The sequence below is a fragment of the Pinus tabuliformis genome, chromosome 3_2, assembly GCF_031772625.1.
Source record: "Pinus tabuliformis cultivar Carrire ecotype Pingquan chromosome 3_2, CPIR1, whole genome shotgun sequence".
In the NCBI taxonomy this organism is placed as follows: domain Eukaryota; kingdom Viridiplantae; phylum Streptophyta; class Pinopsida; order Pinales; family Pinaceae; genus Pinus; species Pinus tabuliformis.
In genome coordinates, this window is record NC_142302.1 from 88330913 (window position 1) to 88355453 (window position 24541).

Consider the following 24541-nt stretch of genomic DNA (forward strand, 5'->3'; position numbering starts at 1 on the left):
TCAATTCAAAAATATACATGGAATGAGTAATTTTTTTGCGTGTTACAAATCTTCTATATCAAAGAATTTCTTCATATTTATTATCCATGTTACTGGATCATTGCCATAAAACATCCTCATATCAATCCTTCGAATGTGGGTGGCATTAAACCCAAAGTTACAACCCTTAAAATCATGATTCACATTCATTTTCTTCTTGTCGTGAGTTTCATTGTAGACCATGTAAGCACTAGGAAGAATTTTTGTAGCAACATTGTCAAACCTTCCTTCAAACCTTCCTTGTCCCATTTTATTTCTACTTTTAAACTATTTATCTTAACATTCATCATTTATTTTAGTTCACTTTTGGTCTCTTCGTGAGAGTGAAATTTGTTGAACTTTGTCTCGTATTTTTGATATATCATGTTGCATTTCTTCCACTTCATTATATGTAATAGTAGAGTTTTCTAGGGGCTTAATAGGAGTATATTGTTTTTGCTTTCAATCCATCTTGGAATGAAGATAACGATACATATGATAAACTACACCTTTTGAATCACTTCCAACAATTTATTTTCAAACAAAAGTTATGCAATTTTAAAGATACACACCTTTTTTGTTTTTATGAGCTTGATTTTTAGCTTGTTCATATGTTTGACCTTGAGATATTTTTATATTTGTGATTTCAGCCACCTAATGTCTAAAATCCTATATTGAGGTATATCTTTGTGTCTACTTGCTAATGCCACAAGCTAGACCTATATTGGATTCTTTGAAATGATTTTAATTTAAATCTCCTGTGATGACCTAATTATGGATTGGTTTAGTATATCGAGCTTGTATGGGCTTTCATAACTCATAAATTTAACCTTTGGCCTTAAAACTCATACCCAAAAAGATACACTCCATGTAGTTTCAGTGAAATTTTATGGAATTAAATTCCAATGCTTGAAGATGTTATGATAATTTTGCATGAGACACCTATTTGAGACAAAATTTAGGAGCATTCCAAAACCCTAACATTCTTGGACCATATCTTTCAAAATATATCGACCCAAGGACTAAAATTTTCCATGATGTTCATCACGATTTTGAATCTACATGGTTGAAGTTTTCCATTTAGAAGCCCGACAAAAAAGAAGTTATAGCAAAAATTGGCAACATGATCTATTTGAAGTATCAAAACATTAGGATCCAAAGCTTTGATACAAAATGTTATGTATCGAGATCAAGATAACACAAAAACATAAGAATAAATAGATCAATACCTTAATAGTAAACCACTTTGAGGGGGAAACCTTCCTTTACATTACACAAATGAACAATTCTTGGATTATTCAAATGATAAGGCCTCCTCAATGTATATAGAAGTCTAAGGAATCAAAGTATAAGTAAAGCCTACAAAACAATAATAATGTAAAGGCACAACAATACCAATAGAAAGCTTTTATAAGATGCAAAAATAACAATATATAAATTATAATAATAATATAGGAAGCTAAAAAACCTTATAAAAGAAATTTATTAAGCTAAAATAATTAAGACAAATATTTTATAATATATTATACATAATACTAGAATGTGAAAAAATGAAAAAAATAATATGTTCTAACTATATATATAATAAGATGTAGTAATAAAAATAAGTATAAAACATAAATTATAATGTTATTAGTATTATAGAAATATTAATTTTATAATAATCAACTAGAGAAAATATGCAAAGGGAACACTACTTAATAAGGTTAATAGTTAATAAAGTAATTAAATGAAAAAGAGAGTAATAATAAATTATAAATATGTGTGAAAATAATAATTATATATACTAATAAATAATATTATGAAATAATGACAAAGACTTCACTATAATAATAAATATTAATATTAAAAAGGTATTCCTAATATACATGAATATACTATTAATAATGTAATAATTAGTATTATTATTAAATGGCAGTAGAAAATGATGCATAGAGTTTATTGTATAGGATTTGAAACGTTGGAATAAAAATGTTCAAATTGTGGATTCTCTGGTCAATAATTCGAAAGATACAAACCACAAATCTCTTAAATCCAAAATAATAATAATAATAATAATAATAATAATAATAATAATAATAATAATAATAATAATAATAATAATAATAATAATAATAATAATAATAATAATAATAATAATAATATTATTATTATTATTAAATGGTAGTATAGAATGATGTATAGAGTTTAAATAATAATAAGGTGATTAAGTTTAAAAGAAGAAAAAGAAAATCGGTATCAAGGAATGTAGTAGTTAGGAGAAAACATACTATGCCGTAAGCTCAAGAATGCAATTTTATCTATTATTCCAATTTTCATAATTGTTGAGGTTAATAGGGAACTTAACTTAAATGCTTTCTCTGATTTTTTTTTTATGATGATAGTTATGGGTTTCCTCTAGGATGCTAGTGTCATTCATTCAAATGAGGTGCTTCTTTTTCTTAGAGTGTTTTTCCAAGGTGGAGAAATGAAAACATTTTCTTAATGTTACTAGAGTGTTCTCCGACTCAGGTCTTAATGGAGTGGTCTATTTCACTCACATATTCTCTACCATAAAAGCATGAGATCATGTAAATAGCTTTTATGTGAGTATATACAATGAAACCTTTGATATATCTTAGAGAACTACTTCCAACAATCCCATACATGACAAACAAATGCATCTCATCATTCTTTAATTCACCATTCAACTAGGTTTGTGGACATGAAAGATGATTAGCGGGAAAAACATGATTAAAATAACCCTTATCATCTATTAATAGTCTACATGAGTTGTCCATTGATTTTCAATGCATTTGATTTCTATATTTTAATATGAGAAATTTTACAGAATTCAAGTTGGGGTTGGCCTACATGAGTTTTACGTAAAATTCTTTGATTCATTCACAACTGCTTATTTTTCATGTCATTCACCTAGTTATTGATAGTTCTAATAACCTAATAAAAATTGTATAAGCTCTTTCATTCTAAGAATTATTCTAGAGTTTCCTATGGAATGAAAGGGGTTTGAGTTTCACATTTTTCAAGTTATAGTTTTGGAATAACTAATCATTATAAGGGATTTCATCTCTTCCAATTTTGAAATATTTGGTTCTTCTTTGTTGTTTGTGGATTAACATAAAATCAAGTTTAAAAACTCAACTCCTGTTAAACATGTCTCTAAATATAATCCCTTATTTTTACCAAATATTATAAGTAAATTTATTTTTTTAAAATTATTAAACATGTGTGTCTTTCTAACACTAAAATGCCTATCTCAATATTTCGCATTTGTATTTGATGTCCATTTTAGAAAATGTTGTTAATGATACAGTGCAAGAAGTTTAGATAAGGATCATCAAAATATTTGGCAAAGAATTAAAAGAACATTTTATATATAGATGTTTGTATAGGATACATATAACCATTTTCATTTATAGTTCTGAAACATTCATGAATTCTCCAGGTTTATGTAAAATATATGGAGTAGAAATGTATAAACTTTTTTTTATTCAAATCATTTAACTTTAAAAATAGAATAAAAATAAATCTTTTAATAATTACAATTATGCCGCATTGAAAAAATATTATAAAATGACTATGATATGTGTATATTACTAGTTAAATGAAAGAAACTTTTCTCACCATAAAACTATCCGATATATTGAAAATTTTGACCAAATAATACCATTAAGTATATTGAATGTCGTTTAAATTATTTTTAATATCGGGAATATATTTATATAAATATAATATTAGTTTATTTGCACTTGTGCCTACTGAAACAATGGAATGGAGTACCATCTTCTCTTGAGAAACTCCTTAAACTTTATGATAAAGAAGCATGGTGTGATAGCTTAGGCTATATAAAATGAATAGTTAAATTTAGTATAATTAAGTACAGTGTCATAGATTAAAAAATAATAATAATAATAATATTTTAGATTTGATTTCTCTAATTTTAAATTTGTAATTTTTTAGGAGAAAATACATATTTTTAACCATTAAAGTCACTCAACTTATATATAATTTAAAATAAAATTATCTTTAGTCAACTTATATATAATTTAAAATAAAATTATCTTTAGTGGTTAGTTTCTTTACCTTTTGAAATAATGTACTTTGGAATGTGAACTTTAATTTATATAAATGTTTTATAATTAATTTAAAGAATTTTGATTTTAACCGGGCCTCGTAACCTAAAATAATAAGGTTTTGGTACCATTATATCATATTAAATTAATTCTAACTTATTCTAATGGTACCCGGAAATATTTAATTGTTCATATAAGGCAATGAAAGCTTTATTATCCACTGCGAATATTATAGCAAAACGGAATTTTTATTTCTACTTTTCACAATAAAATCATATCTGGCTTCCACCATTAGATACGACGGCTGTGTTATCACTTATAAATGATTTTGATTTTAACCCGGCCTCGTGATTGCAACATTGAATTGTTAAAACAATGTAATGATAACTTCATCATCCACTGCTAATATTACAGTAAAACAAAACCTTTATTTCCAACTTTTACAATGAAATCATACGATGGCCTGGTTGACCTTCCTCCACACGTTGGCTTTGTAGATGTGACAAAAGCTGTAGTGGACGAAAATGTCATGTAACATTGAGTGGGATGATTAGCTGGTCTCCGATTTTGTCTCCTTGCATCCAAGGCTCCATATATTATTGGATTTCTAGGTGGTTCTCCATTGCGAACAAAATATAATAATAAACATTTTTTATGCTATATTTTAAGATAAATTTAATTTATCACATTTTTTTTTCTCGGTAAAATTATGCTAATATATTATATATAGAAGACAAGATTTACATCATAACAAAACAGAGAGAACCAGGCTCTGGGAATATCATCCTGGAGAAGCTGAGGCCAATCAAAAGAGCTAGCTCACGCAGGGGCGCCAAACAAAGAATCTAAACCATCCAAAAGAGTTAGCCCACGCAGGGCCAAAAATCTAAATTATCCCACATAGGGGAGACTGACATTATCCAGCCCATTAACGAAGTTTCTAGGACACAAACAAAAAGCACAGATGCCAAAACTAAGCTAATACAGACAACATTAGATACCAGAAGACCAGACAGAAGAGGCATGTAAACCTTGAGCTCGGGCATCGCTATTCTTCCATTTGCACCTCCTCTACCCGGCACCAACCGTAAGCCTCCCTTTCAGTAGCAGTGGGGGCAGTGTCTTCTGCTTTGCTGGTCCTCGCCCTCTGATCCAGCATGCTTTTCGAGACATTCTCCAGGTCTAAGGCAGGATCCTTTACTTCTTTCTCCGGGCTAGTATCAGGATCCTTTGCTTCTTGCACCTTGCTGTCAGCTTTCCCCTGCCCATGTTCATCCAGAGAGTCATTGTCTTCCTGGGAATTTTCAATGAACAGGACCGAAACGTGCGCACTAATTTGGGGGCTATTCATGGAACTGCTAAAGCTGAATATAGCAGAGCCGAAGGCGAGCAAGGAAGTCGAGCTCGATGCACCAGCATCCATGAATTGACTTGAATAAAGGGGATTAGCTCCAGTGGAGCAGATGTTATGGCAATGACAACAGTGGGCGGAAGTATCAGCAACGTGAGTGCGAGAGGTTCCTCCCCTGGAAGTGCCTCGACGGCTAAGCATACGCTGTCGAGATCTCACCATCCTTACAGGGGTCGAGGAGAGGAAATTCAAACAGACCACTAAATAATCCAAACAGACAGCGTGAGGAACAAACTGCGGAATAACCCAAACCGACAGCGACACGATCCCAGCGGAGACAGAGAGGCAGGGCATCTGAGATTGCAGAGACCTGCCAGAAGGAAGAACCAGCAACATTCCCTGACCTGACGCAACGTCATGGTTTATAGCCTCATCTACATCACCTTGGAACGCGCCTGCCATAACTGCAACCTCCACTTGAGCCGAATAGCCGTGCAGGGCATTTACTATGCTCTACTGCATAGACTTATACCAGCTACCTATAACGCCTGTGCCAACCTTAGCTCTGACGTTTGCCACATGATGGCATATGGCCGGCATGTGGCCTGCGGCACACTCCCGTCCCATCCTAACTAACACCTGCATCCGGGGAAATTTAATTTATCACATTACAAATTAGTATGGTTTGATTTATATTTTAACAAAGACGAATGAAAATACTAAGGTAATGAAATACTACTCACATACTTTGAAATACTAACTATAATGTGAGGAAAAATTGAATATAAATTGAGGGATAATCTCTGTTACACTAGAATCGCTCCCTAGAGGTGAGAAACCCGTTCCAGTGGTTCCCGCGCTCCCAGAAGCTTTGGAACTGTATGGGAACATTCCCTTTTCTGTGGGAGCTACAATGGGAGCTTGGGAAAGTTCTGGGAGCTTTGAAGACTATTTTTTTTTGGAGTTCCTGCATTCCTTGTGGTTGGGGAATACAAAGCATGTAGACAAATATGTTGAACTACCCACAAAACATGAGGCTTTGTTGAAACCTTCGCAGGAAGAAAGGCCAAAGACATCCTTAACACTGATATCCTTAATTGAGAAACTGGAGCAATCTCTTGATGGGTTAAGGAAGCGTGTGACACCTCAATGTAAGGCCGATATCTGGGATGTCATGCTGATGAGTATTTTTTTGTTTTTTTGTTTATGTATATGTATGGCAAAAGATTGTGTCCATATTGTATGTAAGTCAACGCTTAACCGTTACAGTGGCTTTACTTTTTCTCATAAGAATAACTAGAGAAACATAGGTAAAATTGTTCCTTTGTATTATTAAGGCAGGTTGCTTCAAATACTTGTCGGTCATGTGGTAGAGAAATAATGAACTTGACATTTTAATATTTTATATATATAAAAGGGAGAGAATCGGGAAGAGAGACACCCAGAGAATATTTTTATATAGAAGAGAGATTATATATTTAAATTGATTTTAATATTTTAATATTTTGATTTAATATTGATTTTGATTATTATATAATTATATATTTTTATTTTTATATTTTTAAATTTTTTATTATATAATATTACCGTTCCCGATTAGCCATTTCCTGTAAATTTTGGGGAAACCTTTAGTCGTTCCCGACACCCGTACCCAAGTTCCCAACGTTCCCACGTTCCAGAAACTCATGCAACATAGGGGATAATTATATGTATTTTTTTAAAATAGTTCTACGGTTTTAGTGAAATCATTAAGTTTTTGAATATAAGTATATACAAAGTTTTCATTAAGAAGATGAGGAGGTTATATATTAATAAGAGATAAGAACAGATTTTCCACTTTTCTAAAGTAGCGTCCAAAATGTTATGACAGAATGTGCTTGTTCGTAAAACTAAAGATAATCATTCTATCCCCTTAGAAATTTGGGACAACTATCTTAACAAGTTGTATGACTCTCCAGACAGCATGGGCCCCATGGTAAACACTCTTACTAAGGACAATGTATTTTCTCTTGGAGACATTGAGTCTGAGATTAATAAGCTTGCTAATGGGAAAACTAAAGATATTGAAGGATAACAAGCTCAAATATTCAAAATGGGAAGATCTCTTCATTCCTCATCTCCACAAGCTTCTCAATTTGGTTGTAGAGCATGGCTTCCCTTATCTTTTGACGCAAAGCCTTATTGTACCTATCTTTGAAAATGGGGACAAACGTGTTCTGTCTAACTGCAGGACCATTATGATTAGCCACATCCTAACCAAGCTAGATGGGCTCATTCTGGAAAATAAGCCTAGCCTTTGGCTTAAAAACCATGGTAAAAGAGGTAAAGGATAAGCTAGTTTTAGGAGACATCACTCAACTATCGACCATCTTGTCACTCTCAAGATCATTGCAAAGGAATGTCAAAATAGTAAATCCAATCTCTTTTGTTGTTTTGTGGACCTTAGAAGAATTTTCGACACTGATCCTAAGGATAAGCTCTGGGAGAGACTTGAAGAGATCATGGTCCCTCCTAAATAGATGATTGTTGTGATCCGCCTCTACGAGACTGTCATTTCCAAGCTTAGGACCAATGAAGGGTTGTCTAAAGATATTAAATGCAATATCGAAGTTAAGTCCCCTATCCCATACCCTTTTTTTCATATACATCGATAAGATAGAGGAGTGTTTGGATATTGTGTGTTGTATGGGCACCGAGTTTGCTAGTATAATCATTACTCTTCTCATTTATGCTCATGATATCGTTCTTCTTGCGAAAATCCACGATGACCTTGACAAGCAGCTTAAAACTCTTGATGTCTTCTGCTCCAAGATGGGTATGATGATTAATACCGACAAGACTAAATGCATGATCATTAAATCCAAAAAGAGCACCCATGGTAGTTTCATTTATGATAACCATTGTTTAGAGCAAGTTTCTTCTTATAAATATTTGGGTATTGACTTTCCTCATCATCTCAACTAGAATTATAGCACTGAGAGAATGATTATTGGAGGTTGGAAAGCTTATTATGAGTTTGAAAACAATTGTAAATCAGTTGACATTTGCATGGGGAGTAAAAATAGGTTCCTCTTCGAGCCTCTCGTCACCCATGTTGTCTTATACGGATGTGAATTTTTGGGTTGTAATATATCGAGAGAGTCATGGAGAAAGATTGAGATGAGTCAAATGAAATTCATAACCTATAACCTAAAGATAAAAGGAAATACTTCCTATCCTATCCTCTTGATCTAAGTTGGATTGTCCCCTATTGAAAGTACAACAATGTTTAGATATCATATGTATAAGAATAAGCTTTACAACATGGACCCCAAGAGGCTCCCGAAAATTTCTTCTAACTCTAGTCAAAACCCCCACCTTCACCAAAAATGTGTGTGGCATAAGGATGCCCAATATTGACTCAACCATTGGGGTTTTAAGGAGGATATCATCATGGGAAGAAAGGATAGTGTCAAAGATTATTACCTCAAATTTTAAAGACAAGTTGTGGGATGATAAGTAGCTGGACGATAAAAGGAAGCTAAGATACTACAAGGAGGTGACCAATCCAACCCTTGATAACCAAAATTATCTCTATGTGTTAACCAACACTAATAAAATAATGAACATCTTTAGGATAATAACTAATTCTCATGAGATTCAAAGTGAAACCAAGCAATGGTCTACTCCCAAGACTCCCTAGGAAGATAGAATTCGTCAAATTTGCAACACTAAGAAGGTGGAAGATGAAAAGAACTTTCTTTTCGACTGCTTGATTCTTACTCACATCTGCTCGCCATTCCCTAACATTTGCCACACTTCCAACCTTCTTGACTTATTAAGCCAACCCAACTATACTGATCTTGGAGCACTTCTTTCCACCTTGTGTTTGATCATAGAAACAAGATTTCGGAAAATTGCAACCAAATTCTTTTTCTTTTATTCATGTTTTATAGGCTGCATTGGTCTTAGTGGACATTAATCATCATCATCATCATCGTTATTGCTTATTAATTTTTTTGGTTGCATTAATCCACTAGAGATTTCAATTGTTGTCCATGTGAAGTTATTATCATTGTAATTATTATTTTTTTAAATATATTAAATATTTTTTATTTTGTTATCTGTTGAATTTTTATTGATTGTTTCCATATGAGGGAGCTTTCTTTTTTTCACAATCCTTCTTTTCTTAATATTTTTTTTTTTCCTTTAAACTGTTAGTCATTTTAATGCAGTTGGATGTATTGTGGATATACTAGGATTGCATCCTTTAATGCTCTTTTCAAGTCATCAAAGGAAATTTTGTGTGAAGAACTTATTAGTGTTGTACAATTTTTGTACTTGGCCTAAGGGATCCATTTCATCACATCCTAAAGGAATTCATGGTTACCTTATGTTAACACCCAGGTTGTTCCCTTTAACTCCCAAGGGAATACGGCCGGGGTAACCACTAACCAATCTTTGGATTACAGCTTCTAGCCAAACTGTAATCAGAGAGGGCTCTCTCTTTAAGGTTTGTCTCTGTTTTGTGAAGATTTTAGGCTAGTTATGAATTCAGGGTTTGGTTTTGTGTTTTGGTTGAGGGATGTCTTCTGTACCTAAGGTGGCAATCTTCAGATAATTCTAGTCCATTGGGCAATGGAGTCTGTGGCTACAGGTTGTCTGAGGGATTGAGTTGAGTTGCTGAAACTGCAAGGCCATTTAAATACATCATGAAACAAAATTGAAATTGTGATTATGAGGTGTGTTTAACTAGTGAAAAGCAATTAAGAATTCTCCACTAAGCTGGGGGTGTAAGAAAGAGATATATTGCACAGGAGCAAACTTGAATTCCTGAAACAACAGTCACTGTGAAAGATATAGTTTGGAGGTGCAGCAGTTAAGAATTACACCTTATGACTATAACTGAAGAAAGACATTTATAACAGCATAGATTGAGTTCAGGGTACTCTCTGAATAAATCCTGGAACTATTCTTTTTCTCTGCCATTAACTATGAAACACAGAAACATGAATGAGGTATGAAAGGATAATAAAAAAAACACATAACGAAGAGTTTTTAAGGAAAACTTATTGTGCCATGAAGTACGCAAGAATCCTGTAACATTCAGCAAAACACCACAATGACTCAGATAATGCAGAGCTTTGGAAATTCCATCAGCCTTTGTATTAATACTCTAAAAATTTACAGCATAAGAAACTCTAGAAGAGAAATCAACAACAACCCCTGCAAGCTTATGCGAGGGGGGAATATATACAAACGATGATACAAAATATCTGAAGCGTTGAGTCATCTGAGAAATAAATATGTTCACCAACTTGTACAGAACAACAGATAAGAAGTTATTACAGCTTTGAATACAACATAAATGCTCTTCAATTCTGTTAGAAGACTTTTTGACCTTTGGAGGCCACTGAGTCGGTTGAATGTTCTGTTATAAATGCTGGATGACGTGTCTTTGTGGCTCTATCCTCCTGTAGCTTTTCGGCCCTGTCACCTGTGACTATCAGTGCTGCTTTAGTGGCCGAATAGTTTTGCTGAGTTGGCTAAGCCCATTCTTCTCCATACATGCTGATTTTATCAAAATTTTCCTGTGCATGATAACTTATATATTTCAATGAGAAAACTTGATTACAGGCTCTAGTTTTACAATATTAATTGTATCATTTTGGTCCAGACTTCCTGTGTGGGCAATTGATGTCTTAGAATTGCCTCTAAAGTCTCATCTGCCTCTGTGTATTTATAGAAATTTGGAGGCACTTCAAACAAATGTTTGATCTCATCCATGATGAAAAATAGGTTCTCAACCCTGTTGTAGAGACTCTGCCCTGATGCTGGCCCTGATTCTTCTGAAGTACTGGGCCTTTCTGTAATCTGATTTGTAGCAAATGTGTTGACCCTTTTGGCATAATTTTCATGGGAAAGTAGTCTTCCTGCGCTGTTCAGTAAGCTAGGAAGACCTCTGTTTTGCAATGCCACAAATTTGTCCATGAACTTATTAACCTCTGTTTGCATATCCTGGCTTCTTCTTTCTAGTGTTTGCACCAGGCTTCTTAGTGTTAGGACTCTTTTTATTAGCAAAATGGTCTCAGTCCTGTTGGAAATTCCCATTGTTGCCAGCTGAGCACTTGTTCTGTTATTAAGCACATTAATCATTCTGTTGGCAACCTCAAGCATATTGCCTAGAGATGCCCTTGCTCTTTGGATTTCTCTATGTGCTTTCCCTATGAGCTCTATTTGCTCATGAATGGTCTCAATGTATTGCCATTGATCAGTTATGGATTTGCCAATGTTGGCCCATAGGACTGTCTTGAGTTCAGCCACTACTTTATCAAGTGTGAGCTCCTTCTCCAGCTCCTTTATCTTATCTATGAGAGCCTTTATCTCTCTTCCTTTCTCAGCAACACTTTGTTTTGATTTATCATATCTTTCATTCAACTTGACCAAATTTTCCCTGGCCTCATTTAATTCTGCCATTTGGGCTTCCAGGGCTTGGATTTCATTTCTCAGTTTCTGCATGTCCAGGCTTGGAGCCTGCTCTGTTGTTGGCGTTGGTGCTGATGTGGAAGGCGCTGCCTGTTCTGTCCGTTCAGTGGGAGGAGCAGTAGTTTGAGGAGGCTCCTCAAGGTTGATTATCTCTGGAGGAGGCTGAGATGTTTGTCCTCCTTCTTTTTGTTGTAATGCTGCCTGTAGTGTAGCCTGTGCAGCCTCTGATTCTCCCAATTTCTCCTGTGTCTGGATCAGCTGTTTGTATAATGACACCAGCATAGCTGCTGCATCTTGGTCATGTCTCGGCTAGGCAACTTCTCCAGTTTGTGGGTGAATGTTTGCTGGGACTTTTACCATTTTCCTTAGTGCTGCCATATCTGCATCTCTTAACTTCAATAATGCTTGTACAGCCTCGATGTCCTTGGGATCATGCCCAAGTTCTATGATTATCTCCTCTAAGGCTTTGATTTTGTTGTCCTTTGCTTGAGAGGATGCTCTCTCCAACTCAAGTTGGGCAGCTGTATTATTTAGGCTATTTTCTAGCCTATAGTTCACCAATGTCTTATCCGCCAAGGAGGAATACACCATCTCACCCGTTTGCTTATGTAATTCGATTTGATCCATTGGGTGGATGTCCTTGGCAAGGACCTCAAGGTTGGTCCTTATGTAATCTGCAGCTGACTGCGGCTGCAACACGGCTGGCGTAAAGTGGCTGATGATCATCTTGCCCTCCTGGACATCATATGCAGACATTAGTCTTTGCTGGTTAGTGGGAGCCATTTTTAACAAATGATTATATAGCTGTATTCTTATGGGCTCATTCCTCTTCTTTATATCAATGAACTGCTGCTTGATGCCCAGTTCACCTCCTCTTTGCTGGCTTGAGGAGCTGACTTCTCCTCCCATTGTCCTCTCTTGTTCTTGCTGGAAGGAACTTGCAGATGCCTCCATGCTAGGTGGGACCATGCCCAAAGATTTCCCTATAGGCATTTCTTCCTCTGAGAGGGGATTCATTCTGTGTCTTTTCTCCCCTTGAGTTGTTGATGTTGTGAGGGGAGTCTCTTTGTCCCTCTTTCTACTTATGTCTTCTTTTTGTGGGGTTTGGAGGACTGAGGCCTCCATTGTTGTCTCCTGCCTAGCAGGCAGAGTGTCCTGAGCTTGCTGCCCGGTGGATTTTGGGGCCTGTGATGTTTGCTATTGTTGCACTGGCTGTTCCTTTTCTTGCTATCCCCCTTGTTGCTGTTGTACCTGTGGCTGTTGCTGCACTTCCTGCTGCTGTTCCTATTCATGAGGTGGCTGCTCTGGCTCCATCTCTTTCTCTTTGCCTTTGCTAGAGGTTTGATCAGTAGCTTTGGCTGCTTGCTGATGTGCTGTCGAAGATGAGGCAGCTGCTCCTACTTGAGTGCCTGGAAGAGCAAATACCTGTGCACAAAGCTCTAAGTCAGCCATCTTTTGGAGATTTTTAACTGCTCTTTGATTTAATTCTTCTTGTGTGACAGCTTCCTCTAAGGTGCCTCTCCTCCACTTTATTTGATTTGCATATTTTTCTATGTGAGGCAACCTTATGTGGTCATAATTGGCCATCCTATATTTGACCCTTCTTAAAGTTATGAAGTGATTGGGGTCATAAGGTTTCCAAAGGAAAGTGGTCTGTAGGCCAAGGGATTCTAGCATTCTATCTGCTTCTTGCCAACCTTCCTCCCTTTTGTTGTAAATGAAGTGGCCTAATTGGTTTCTTACTTTGAGCTGTGCTTTCTTGCCTTTGCCTGAAAAATGTAGCACATCAGCATTCCCGAACTGCCTGAAGTATTTAAGGGCAAACAATCTCATGGGCACATATTTGGGCAATCTGTATGGTGGCAACTCACACCCATATATTCTGATGACTGTGTGGTTTTGGTAATAGTACCAATCCCCAATGCTGTATGCTTTAGATAACTGAAGGACTCTCTGCATCTCATCAGTTAGTCTTGGAGGAGGTGAGCTCGTAAGCAAAGACATGGCTGGGTGGATGAAGAGGTCTATAAATTCACAATAAGTGTATGGAGAACAAGATCTGCAGTGGAAGGCAGAGGACCAATAAACCACTGACCTTGGATTTCCTTGTGCATCCACTCTCTTCATAGCAAAGTGAAATTTCTCATGTTGATAATACAAAATTAAGTGGTAGATGTAGGAGGTGTATCTGAACACCCTTTCTCTTGCCAAGTTCATTAATTGCTCATGTAGTCTGTCAGATATGTAGGTGGCATAGTCATAGCAGATTGGAGACTTGCCAGGGGAAAACATGAGCATCATCACCAGCACAGTTTCATCAACAAACTCAATTGAATTATAGCCCAGGATGGGACTGATCATGTCTACAAGGTCCCTGCCCAATTGGTTGAGGTAAACATGAGAAATGGGAGGGTACTTCACGGTGTCAGAGTCAATGTACAATTGATTTAGTTTGGTGACCTGAGCATCTGTCAATTTAGCTCCTTGCTTTATCAGATCAATCAGTGATAAAGGAACTAATTTCTTCTCAGTTTTGATGTGCAACATCTCTCTGATGGCTTCAGGGGTGACCTAGAAAACAACTGAGCCTGAAGGGTCAATCACAGCCCTCTGAGTGGCGTCGTAGCAGTCAGCACATAGGTGGATTAGGTCAGGAAACTGGTTGACCTGAGGGAGCTTGAAGATAGGGAGGAAAGAATCCCAAATGCCCAATACATCTGTTCCAGTCTCGGGTTTAATCTTCAATTCGTTTAACAAGTGGATGTGGTACTTGCTGTGCATTAGCATTTCTTCTGATATTTGATAATCGAGGTCTGCTAATGGTTGCCATTCCAATTCTCTCTGAGGGGCATTTAATGGAGCAATATTCAAGGCTACAGGAGCTACTGGTGCATCCATGGTTACTTTAGGATTATGTTGGTATGAAGTGGTGTTACTGTGCAGAGCAACACAAAGGACTATTTCTTGGAAAGAGAGGTGATTTACTGAGGAACAGAGGATAAAATGGCAATGGCAGCAATTGAAATACTGCACAAAGCACTGATAGGGCAAATGCTTGGCCTTAAAAACTCTCTTCACGGTAAATTGATGCAGCTTGGGTTCTCAATTCGCGAATGCACGAACTAACTGTATGTTTTGTGAAAACTCGTGTAAACAAGGCTCTGCAGGCGAATTTCGACTTTACAACTGAAAATGGAGGCTAGCCACAGGGGATTTAGCGGTAAACACAGTGTTTTCTTACTCTTTAAGCTATTGTTGGAGAATGTAGGATAAAACCAGGCGCAGAGGGAATGACTAGGATAAATACCTGGTAAACTGTCGGCAATAGTCACAAATGCAGGTGGAATTGGCACACCAACGGTCCTCGGGTCGAATTTAGCAGGTTGACGCTTGTTTGGTCGTAAAATACATGCAGAGGTGCCATAGTCGTTTTTTGCAAAAGTAATGAAAAACACGTTTTTTCGTCCAAAATATGGATTTTTGGGCTATTTGGCGCTTTTTTTGGATGACGTCAGCATGACGTCATCAGGTGGGGTCAAGGTCGGATGACGTCAGCATGACGTCATCGAGTGACGTGGCGGCTTGAGAGTGGTCCACGGGGATGATGAGGTGGCAGGCAGGTCAGAGCAGTGGCGGACGAGGGCGCTGACGCGGCGGTGATGAAGCAGTGACGTTGGCAAGGCGGGTTCACAGAAACCGAAAACGGTAAGCGGTATAATATCGCACCGCTCTCTATACGGAAGCGGAATTGTCAGAGGGCGCTCCGATACGATTTGGGGGTGACGCGTGGCAGAGGCCTGACATCACCCTCTGACAGATTTCGGAAGGTAACTTACGGACGTCGGGCCCGGTCCGAAATGCATGAGAGCCGTAGGATGAAAAGGGCCAGATCCGACGGTCGACGGATCGTTAAGGTACCAGGTTGATACGGACGTGGGCGGGGATTAAAATAATATATTTGTTTAAAAAGCGCGCCCAGCGGGACTATGGACTTTGGCAAATTTGTATGACTTTTCAATGTATTTTATCAAAACGCGCATTGCGCCAATACTTTGGGTAAAATGGGAAAAGTGGGTTTTTATGTATATTTTGCAAATGAAGCGGGTTAGGGGTGAAAATGGGGTTTTTTACAAGGTTCTTTAGCAAATGAAGGGGTTAATGGTTTAGATAACTTCTGAAGGGGGAAGAGGGGTAGGGTTTGGGTTCTTAAACTGACCAGATGTCAATTTAATCCCTGACTGTGAACATATGGCTATAATGCCCAGGGGGAAGGGATATTTATAGAATGCTTGGGGTTTATACACCATAGTGTTTATAATAATAGGGAAAGGGTAACATAGGGGATTTAGATAATAAGAAGTTAGGGGTTAATATGAATGGAAGAGGTGAATGAGGAGTGATAGCACTAAGTTTATATAAAAACAACTTAGCTTAGGGAGTAGATCAAAATGAAAAGAATTTTAGACAAGAAATGTGGCTTTTAAAGGAATAAGAACCAACATAAAACCTTAAATTCTTTCATGAACACAACTGATGAAGGGATGTTAGTAATGAATGTGAAAGGGGAGAAAAGGGAGTTAGTCATGCTCCTTTGCTTTGCTGCAACATGATGGAGAAGAGGAGCTTCTCTATCCACTGATGTTCCTTTATGCTAGACCAGCAGAACTCATTTGAAAGTAATAACATTTCTGCAACCCCATCTGCCTACCCATCTACTTGCCTAGCATTTTTTGTTTCTTCATGGAGGGTGCACTTAGACTTGCAGACCCTTATGTGCCTTTTCTTTTCTTTTGGCTTTTTCTTTTGATTCTCTACCTTAGGCTACCCTTATTGCTTCCAAAGTCCCAGATTAAGTAGTTGGGAACCTTACTTCTCTACCTAGCTACTGGTCTGCCAAGATTAAACAGTTTGGACAGACTTCTTTCTCTATTCTACAACAGAAAATTGAAACATGGCATGATCCAGATTAGGCTGTTGGACCATCCATCCAAAATTGAGTCAACATCAAGCTTATGTACACACCTTGTCTTCTCATGGAAATATGGGATCTTTGAATCACCAAAGCAGAGCATATTTGGAACTTTTATTTGCCAATCATGAAATATGAAACCTATTGGTATAGGTAGCTAACAGTGGCTCCACATGGGGATGGTTTTTCCATTTGAAAGACCAAGAACAGCAGGTCAGAATGCCTTGGCCCTTGACTTCTTTTACCAAAACTTAGGGTATTGTTCTTTGAAATCTCAAAACTGTGCTTTTCCCATCTTGGTAGATCTCTGAACTTATTTGCCTTTTGCTGATAACTAATAAAACTTGAGAAACTACATTTTTACATGTTAACAGAACGTAATATATACACCTGAATATGTACAAGGAAAACTTAGGTTGCAGTTATTCATAGTAGTCAAAATAGTGCTTCAACATCCTGCCATTTACAGGACCTTCATCCAAATCAGTTTCATCAAGATTCCTAAGGAAGTAAGTATTATTTCCTTGCACTGCTTGAAGAGCAAATGGTCCTCTCCAAAGGGAATCAAATTTTCCATGTTTTCCTTTATCTTCCCTTCTTGAATCCCACTTGAGGACTTTATCACCTATGTTGAAATCTTCAGCCTTAGTCCTTCTGTCAAAGGCTTTCTTTAACTTTTCTTGTAAAACTTGAACTCTGTGATAGACTTGGTCTCTAGTTTGCTGCAAACATATAATTTGATTTACCCTTCTTTGCACATCATTTGGTTCTGCCTGGCTTTCTTGAAGAAGTTTCATGACAGGAACCCCTAGTGATGAAGGAAATTTGGCTTCTAATCCATAAACTAACTCATATGGGCTGATCCCAATTGATCTCTTGGTTGTTAGTCTATCTGCCCATAAGGCATTGACCAGCTTCTTATGCCAATTCTTCTTATTTTCTTCCAACACTTTCTTTATGATGTTTACAAGGCTTTTATTTGATGATTCAACAAGACCATTTCCTTGGGGATAGTATGCAGTAGAATGGCCCAAGGTAATGTGAAATTTGTGGCAGAAATTCACCATCTTCTTAGATCTGAAGGCAACAACATTGTCTGTTATTATCTTATCAGGACAGCCAAATCTAGAAAGAATATTGGTCTCAAGGAACTGAATGATAGTGGAATCATTTGCTTGTCTTCATGGAACAGCTTCAATCCATTTAGTAAAGTAGTCTGTAGCTGTTAGAATCCATCTATGTTGGCCTGAAGATGAGGGGTGAATTTCCCCAATGAAATCCAAGCCCCATTGTTGAAAAGGTCTCTCTGTTGCAATAGGCCTCAAAGGAAGTGGCAGTAACTTTCTCTTTCCCTCAAACACTTGAAATTTATGACATGAGGTGGTAAATTTCTTGACATCAGAGAAAACAGTGGGCCAATAGTAACCAGCCCTTAGTATCTTATCCACAGTGGACTTCCAATACAAGTGTCCACCACAGTCACCTGCATGAAATTCTTTGGTGACATTGTTAGTCTCATTCTCAATCAAGCAGTTTAACAATATACCCTCATGGTTTTTCCAAAGCAAATTGCCATCCATAACACAAAATCTTGAAGCTTTCATTTTTAGGAACCTACATTTAGTTCTGGACAATCCTGGGGGAGCACACAGGTTTTGTAACACATAACAGATATCAGAATACCAAGGGGATTGTTCAAAGGCTACATTGATCTTTGGAGTCGCCAGCTCTGGTTCATTGTCCAGCTGGTTTATGTCTAAGGCTTGGAAGTTTGCTTCTGTCATTAGTTTGGCCAAACCTTGCCCTTTTATTAGTTTTGTAGGTTTTATTTCAATATCAAATTCCAAAATGTTGGCAATCCATTTTCCTCTTCTGCCCTCTAAGTTTTCTTGAGTGAGTATGTCTTTCACAATGGGACTTGGCACATAAGCTATAACATGGGAATAAAGGATGTAAATCCTGAAGTCTTTAATGGCCTTGACCAAAGCATAAGCTTGTTTCTCCATGATCTGATATTTCAGAGGTGCATCTCTAAGAGCTCTACTAAAGAAAGCAATGGGTTTCTCATTTCCTTGGTCATCTTTCTGTAATAAAACAGCAGCAATAGTATGCTGGGAGGCAAAAGAGAAAATGATAAATTCTCTATCAAATTGAGGATTTGTTAAGACTGGGGTTTGGGTAAGGGCCAATTTTATACCTTCAAAGGCTTGATTTGCTTCTACTGTCCATTTCACTTTTGAATCCTTTTTTAGCATGTTGTTCAATAATCTGATCAGTTCTGCTAAGTTTGGGATAAACCTTCTTAAGAAATTGATCTTCCCTAAGAAAGCTTGCAATTCTTTGATGTTTCTTGGGTGGGGCATTTGTAAGATAGCTTGTATCCTGTCTGGGTCAATTCTTATGCCATCCTTTGAAATGATATGCCCTAAGAGCTTACCTTCTTCCAAACCAAATAGAGACTTCTTGGGATTCAAGGAAATTCCATATTTCCTACATGTTAAGAAGATCTGCTTTAAATGCTTCAAGTGTTCTTGGTCAGATTTTGAGAAAGGTGTGAGGTCATCCAAATAAATGACAAGAAAGTCATGAATCTCTTTGGCAAAAGCAATATCCATTGCTCTTTGAAATGTTTCCCCTGCATTTTTCAATCCAAAAGGCATTTTTACATATTTGAAAGTTCCCCATGGGGTTGTGAATGCAGTTTTGTCCTGATCATCAGGGTGCACTAGGATTTGATTAAAGCCTGAGAATCCATCAAGTAATGAGATCCTTGAGGCCCCTACCACTCTTTGGAGAATGTGATCCATCTTAGGTAAGGGATAGTTGTCTTTGAGGGACACTTGGTTTAGATTTCTAAGATCAACACAAAGTCTTATCTCACCAGTTTTCTTTCTTGTAGGTACCAAATTAGAAATCCAATCAGAAAACCTAATGGGTGCTATGATGCCAGCTTTAAAAAAATTTTGCAGTTCTTTTTCAATTGAAGGGAGAAGCATGGGATTGATCCTTCTCAATTTCTGCTTAAATGGCTTCTGATTAGGCTTGAGAGGGATAGTATGCTGGATAACCGAGGTGTCATAGGATTTTAAATCCTCATAACCCCATGCAAAGACATCCTGAAACTCTTTGAAGAGGTCAATATATTTGGGTTTTTGATCAGGAGGTAAGGATGCAAACAATTTTATTATTTTGGGCTTCTCAACAGTTCCAATGTTGCATTCCTCAATGGCAGCATTAAGGGGCTGCATTTTTGGTTTTCTAGGGATATCATTTGAGTCAAAAATGTCCTCTAATGGAGTTAGGCCTGTTGGAAGAAAATTGTCTTTCAGCTCTATGATTTCAGCCTCTGTAGCAACTATTTCTTCACAACTCATTTGTCGAATTTCTTGTATGTTGTGTTTGTTAAAAATTGTTGGATGTAGCATTTGGTTAGCTGTTTTGGGTGATATTTCCTTATGGTTCTGTTCACTTAGTATTTGTGATTGACTTGCTCCCTCAGTGTCAATGTTTAGTCCTGCAAATTCTTTTTGCAAGGTCAAGAAATTATTTATTTGTGTATCATCTTCAAATACTTGCCAATCTTTAACATTGTTTGGGACAGAAGGTCTGTGTCTTACCTCAGCTGTAAAACAATGCTTAGGTTCAAAGGGTAGCTTGCAGGTACTTGCAAATGTGGCTAAACTATGAGCATGAAGATTGTGGGTCCTAGAAATTTTGGCGATTTGAAATTCAGTGAAGGAGTTTAGTATTTCAGCAACAGCAGACCTATAAGATCTCAACCTTTTGTCATTAGTAACAAAATTTCCCTTCACTTGTTGGATAATTAAGTCTGAATCTCCCATGATTGAAACCTTTGTGGCTTGTGAGGATTTTACTAGTTTGAGGCCTAGTAAAAGAGCTTCATATTCTGCCATGTTATTAGTGCATCTGAAATTTAGCCTATAGGCTCGACCTTCTGCATGATTGTTCTACTTGTTATGTATCCAAACTCTAGCTCCTGCCCCTAATTTGTTGACTGACCCATCAAATTCAAGGAACCATAGGATCTCTTGTTCTAGGGGAGACTCAATAACTTCTCTGTGATCTGGGATTGTGAGTTGAAGTTCTGGTTTTTCATTTAGTTTCTTTTTTAGGACAGTCTCATCACTTGATTGGATCAGCTTTATTTCTAGAGCAGCAGCTTGTTCATTAATGTCCTGATCTTGTTTGAGTGTCTTGGTTTCATCATGATTTGTAAGACCTGAGTTATCATTGAAGAGAATATATGAATCTATATTAGAATGGACCGCATATATGGGGAAATTTTGAGGTTTTTCTTCACTGCTGACCATGTATTTCATGAGTGTTTCTCTGTATAGCCTCTTTGGTTGCCCAAAGATAGAGATAGTGGCATATGACATATCTAACTGCAGGGAACCTTGAAGTTTAGCCCCCCATGATCTAGATAACAACATTCCATACTTGGGTGGGATATCAGCAACTACAACGTCCATTAGAATTGTTTTATTTGGGTACTGAACTAGGGACACACATAAGTCTTTTATTAAGCCTAAACACTTAACTTGGCTGGAGTCAAATGAGAATAGGTCCTTATATGGTCTTGTAATATCTAGATTCAATCTTTCCATGACTGATTTAGGCATCAAGTTGTGAGAGGCACCTGAGTCAAACATTGCATTGTGTAGTATCTTATCATGAACATGCAAGCTGACATAGAAAGGTAAGATCCCTGTAACTGCTGTCTTTCCATCAACCTCTGGACCGAAAAGCAATTCTGGGGTGTCATCCAACACATTGACATTATCTTTATTACGAGTAAGTTGAAGGGACTTCTTGATTTGTTGTCTATAAATGTCATGCTTGGATAGTTCTGAAAGAGGAATAACTACCTTCAATTTGCCAATTTCAGCTTCTAAGTCAAAGGGTCTTTCAGATGGGGTCTTGGTGTTGTGGGCGACAGCCTTTTCCTTGTTCACTAAGTCTTCTTCTTGATTCTTTTCTTGATCTTGAGGCTTGTCCTTCTTACTCATCTCTTGAGGAGTATTACTTGGATTAGGGTGAAAGGGTGATGTAGCCCTAGGCTGTTGTTTTGAAGGCAATGGTTTAGTGACTTCTTGAACGATTATTTCATTTGTAACTGAATCAGTTGTGTCATTTGGCTCTGTGACTATGGCTCTTTTGGGATGCTGGCCATCCTTTGTTTTTTCATGCTGTGTTATATTTATAGTTCTACTTCTTAGCTTGTATTGCTTATGAACTTCATAAACAGCTGTGTCATATCCTTGTTTAAAGTCAAATGACTCACCTGACCTGGTTTGGAATTGCTGAATGTCATCATCCTTATGATCTTCTTGACTCAGTAAAACGTGCTGCTCATCATTCAGGCCCATCAGGTTAATGTGGGTGTCATCTGTTTGCTCATTCGAAGTGGATGCCTCAGTATAGTTTTCCTGGAAAGGAGGTCTTATGTCTGGATCAGAACCGGCCTTGCCAGCATTTGGGTTTTGATTTCTCCTAAAATTGGGATTCCTGATAGGGTTATTTTGTGGTGCTTCCCATGATGACTTTCTCTCAACTGATTCTACTCTATCACCCAATCTCTTCATACCAGTGAGTATTGCATCCAGTTTTTGATCAAAGGCTAAGGGTTCTTCTTTGAAGGTGGTTCTCTTTTCCAATCTTGCACTATTTCTTTTGGCAATCAGGTTAGCCTCTACTGTGACAACAACCTTTTGGGCATCTTCAAGGGTTTCAGGGGCTCTTTCCTTCAATTGATATGCCATATCAGGGTCAAAACCATCAGGAAATTTGTACAAGGCTAAATAAGGAGGAGGTCTTAAATTCTGTGGTATTGCGTTATATACGTTGTTGAATCTTGCACAATACTCCAAAACGGTCTCTTGAGGACCTCGTTTGATTGTATCATATTCACCAAGTATGTGCAGGGGATATTTCTTTTTCTCCCATCTGTTAGTAAAGGCTTGATAAAGCTCATTAGGAGTTGTGATGGTATTTACAGCCAGTGATCTAAACCAAGTTCTTACATCCCCTGTCAGGCTCTGAACAAAGATTCTCATTCTCACACTATCATCATCTATTTCATAGTTCTCAAAATGGTCTTGCATCCTCTTGGCATGCTGAATTGCTGTGAAAGGGCCAGTGGAGTCAAAATATGAGATCTTGGATTGGTAGTCCTGAGGTAGAGCTGCAGCATTAGCAGGCAACTACAGGGGTGCATACCTATTAGCCATATTTGCAGGATTTATAGGGTTGACAGGGATAACTGGGATAACATGAATGACTGGTACAATAGGGGTAGTGGGACCGGTAGAAACTAGAGTGTTGGTCAAGGGAATATGTGCAGTGGATGGAGGTGTGAAAGGAGGGCTTTGAGATGTGGATGGTGAACTGGGGGAATCAAGGGTAGATCAAAATAGAACCTTGATTGGAGTTGGAATAGGGTTTGGATAAGCTGTCTCGGGACTTAAATCAGCAAGAGTTTCCTGTCCTTGCTGCTTCCTAATGATTTTAGGGATTGTATTAGGATTTTCAAAAACAATTGGTGGGTTGGGGTCAGGATTTGACCTTGTATATCGCGGATTCTTCTTGGGAGCCAGCTTCTGAACTTGTTTTTGAGTATGTTTTTTGGAATATTTTTGTGTCTAGAAGGGCCAGACAAGATTTTGGAGTGACTGTGTATATCTTAAAGCTAGCATGAAAATTGACTGAAGCAGCTTAAAGAAATATACAGAAATTAGAAAATCCTGAGGAAGTCCCCGGCGGAGTCGCCAATTATGTTAACATCCAGGTTGTTCCCTTTGACTCCCAAGGGAATACGGCCGGGGTAACCACTAACCAATCTTTGGATTACAGCTTCTAGCCAAACTGTAATCAGAGAGGGATCTCTCTTTAAGGTTTGTCTCTGTTTTGTGAAGATTTTAGGCTAGTTATGAATTCAGGGTTTGGTTTTGTGTTTTGGTTGAGGGATGTCTTCTGTACCTAAGGTGGAAATATTCAGATAATTCTAGTCCATTGGGCAATGGAGTCTGTGGCTACAGGTTGTCTGAGGGATTGAGTTGAGTTGCTGAAACTGCAAGGCCATTTAAATACATCATGAAACAAAATTGAAATTGTGATTATGAGGTGTGTTTAACTAGTGAAAAGAAATTAAGAATTCTCCACTAAGCTGGGGGTGTAAGAAAGAGATATATTGCACAGGAGCAAACTTGAATTCCTGAAACAACAATCACTGTGAAAGATATAGTTTGGAGGTGCGGCAGTTAAGAATTACACCTTATGACTATAACTGAAGAAAGACATTTATAACAGCATAGATTGAGTTCAGGGTACTCTCTGAATAAATCCTGGAACTATTCTTTTTCTCTGCCATTAACTATGAAACACAGAAACATGAATGAGGTATGAAAGGATAATAAAAAAAAACACATAACGAAGAGTTTTTAAGGAAAAATTATTGTGCCATGAAGTACACAGGAATCCTGTAACATTCAGCAAAACACCACAATGAGTCAGATAACGCAGAGCTTTGGAAATTCCATCAGCCTTTGTATTAATACTCTGAAAATTTACAGCATAAGAAACTCTAGAAGAGAAATGAACAACAACCCCTGCAAGCTTATGCGAGGGGGGAATATATACAAACGG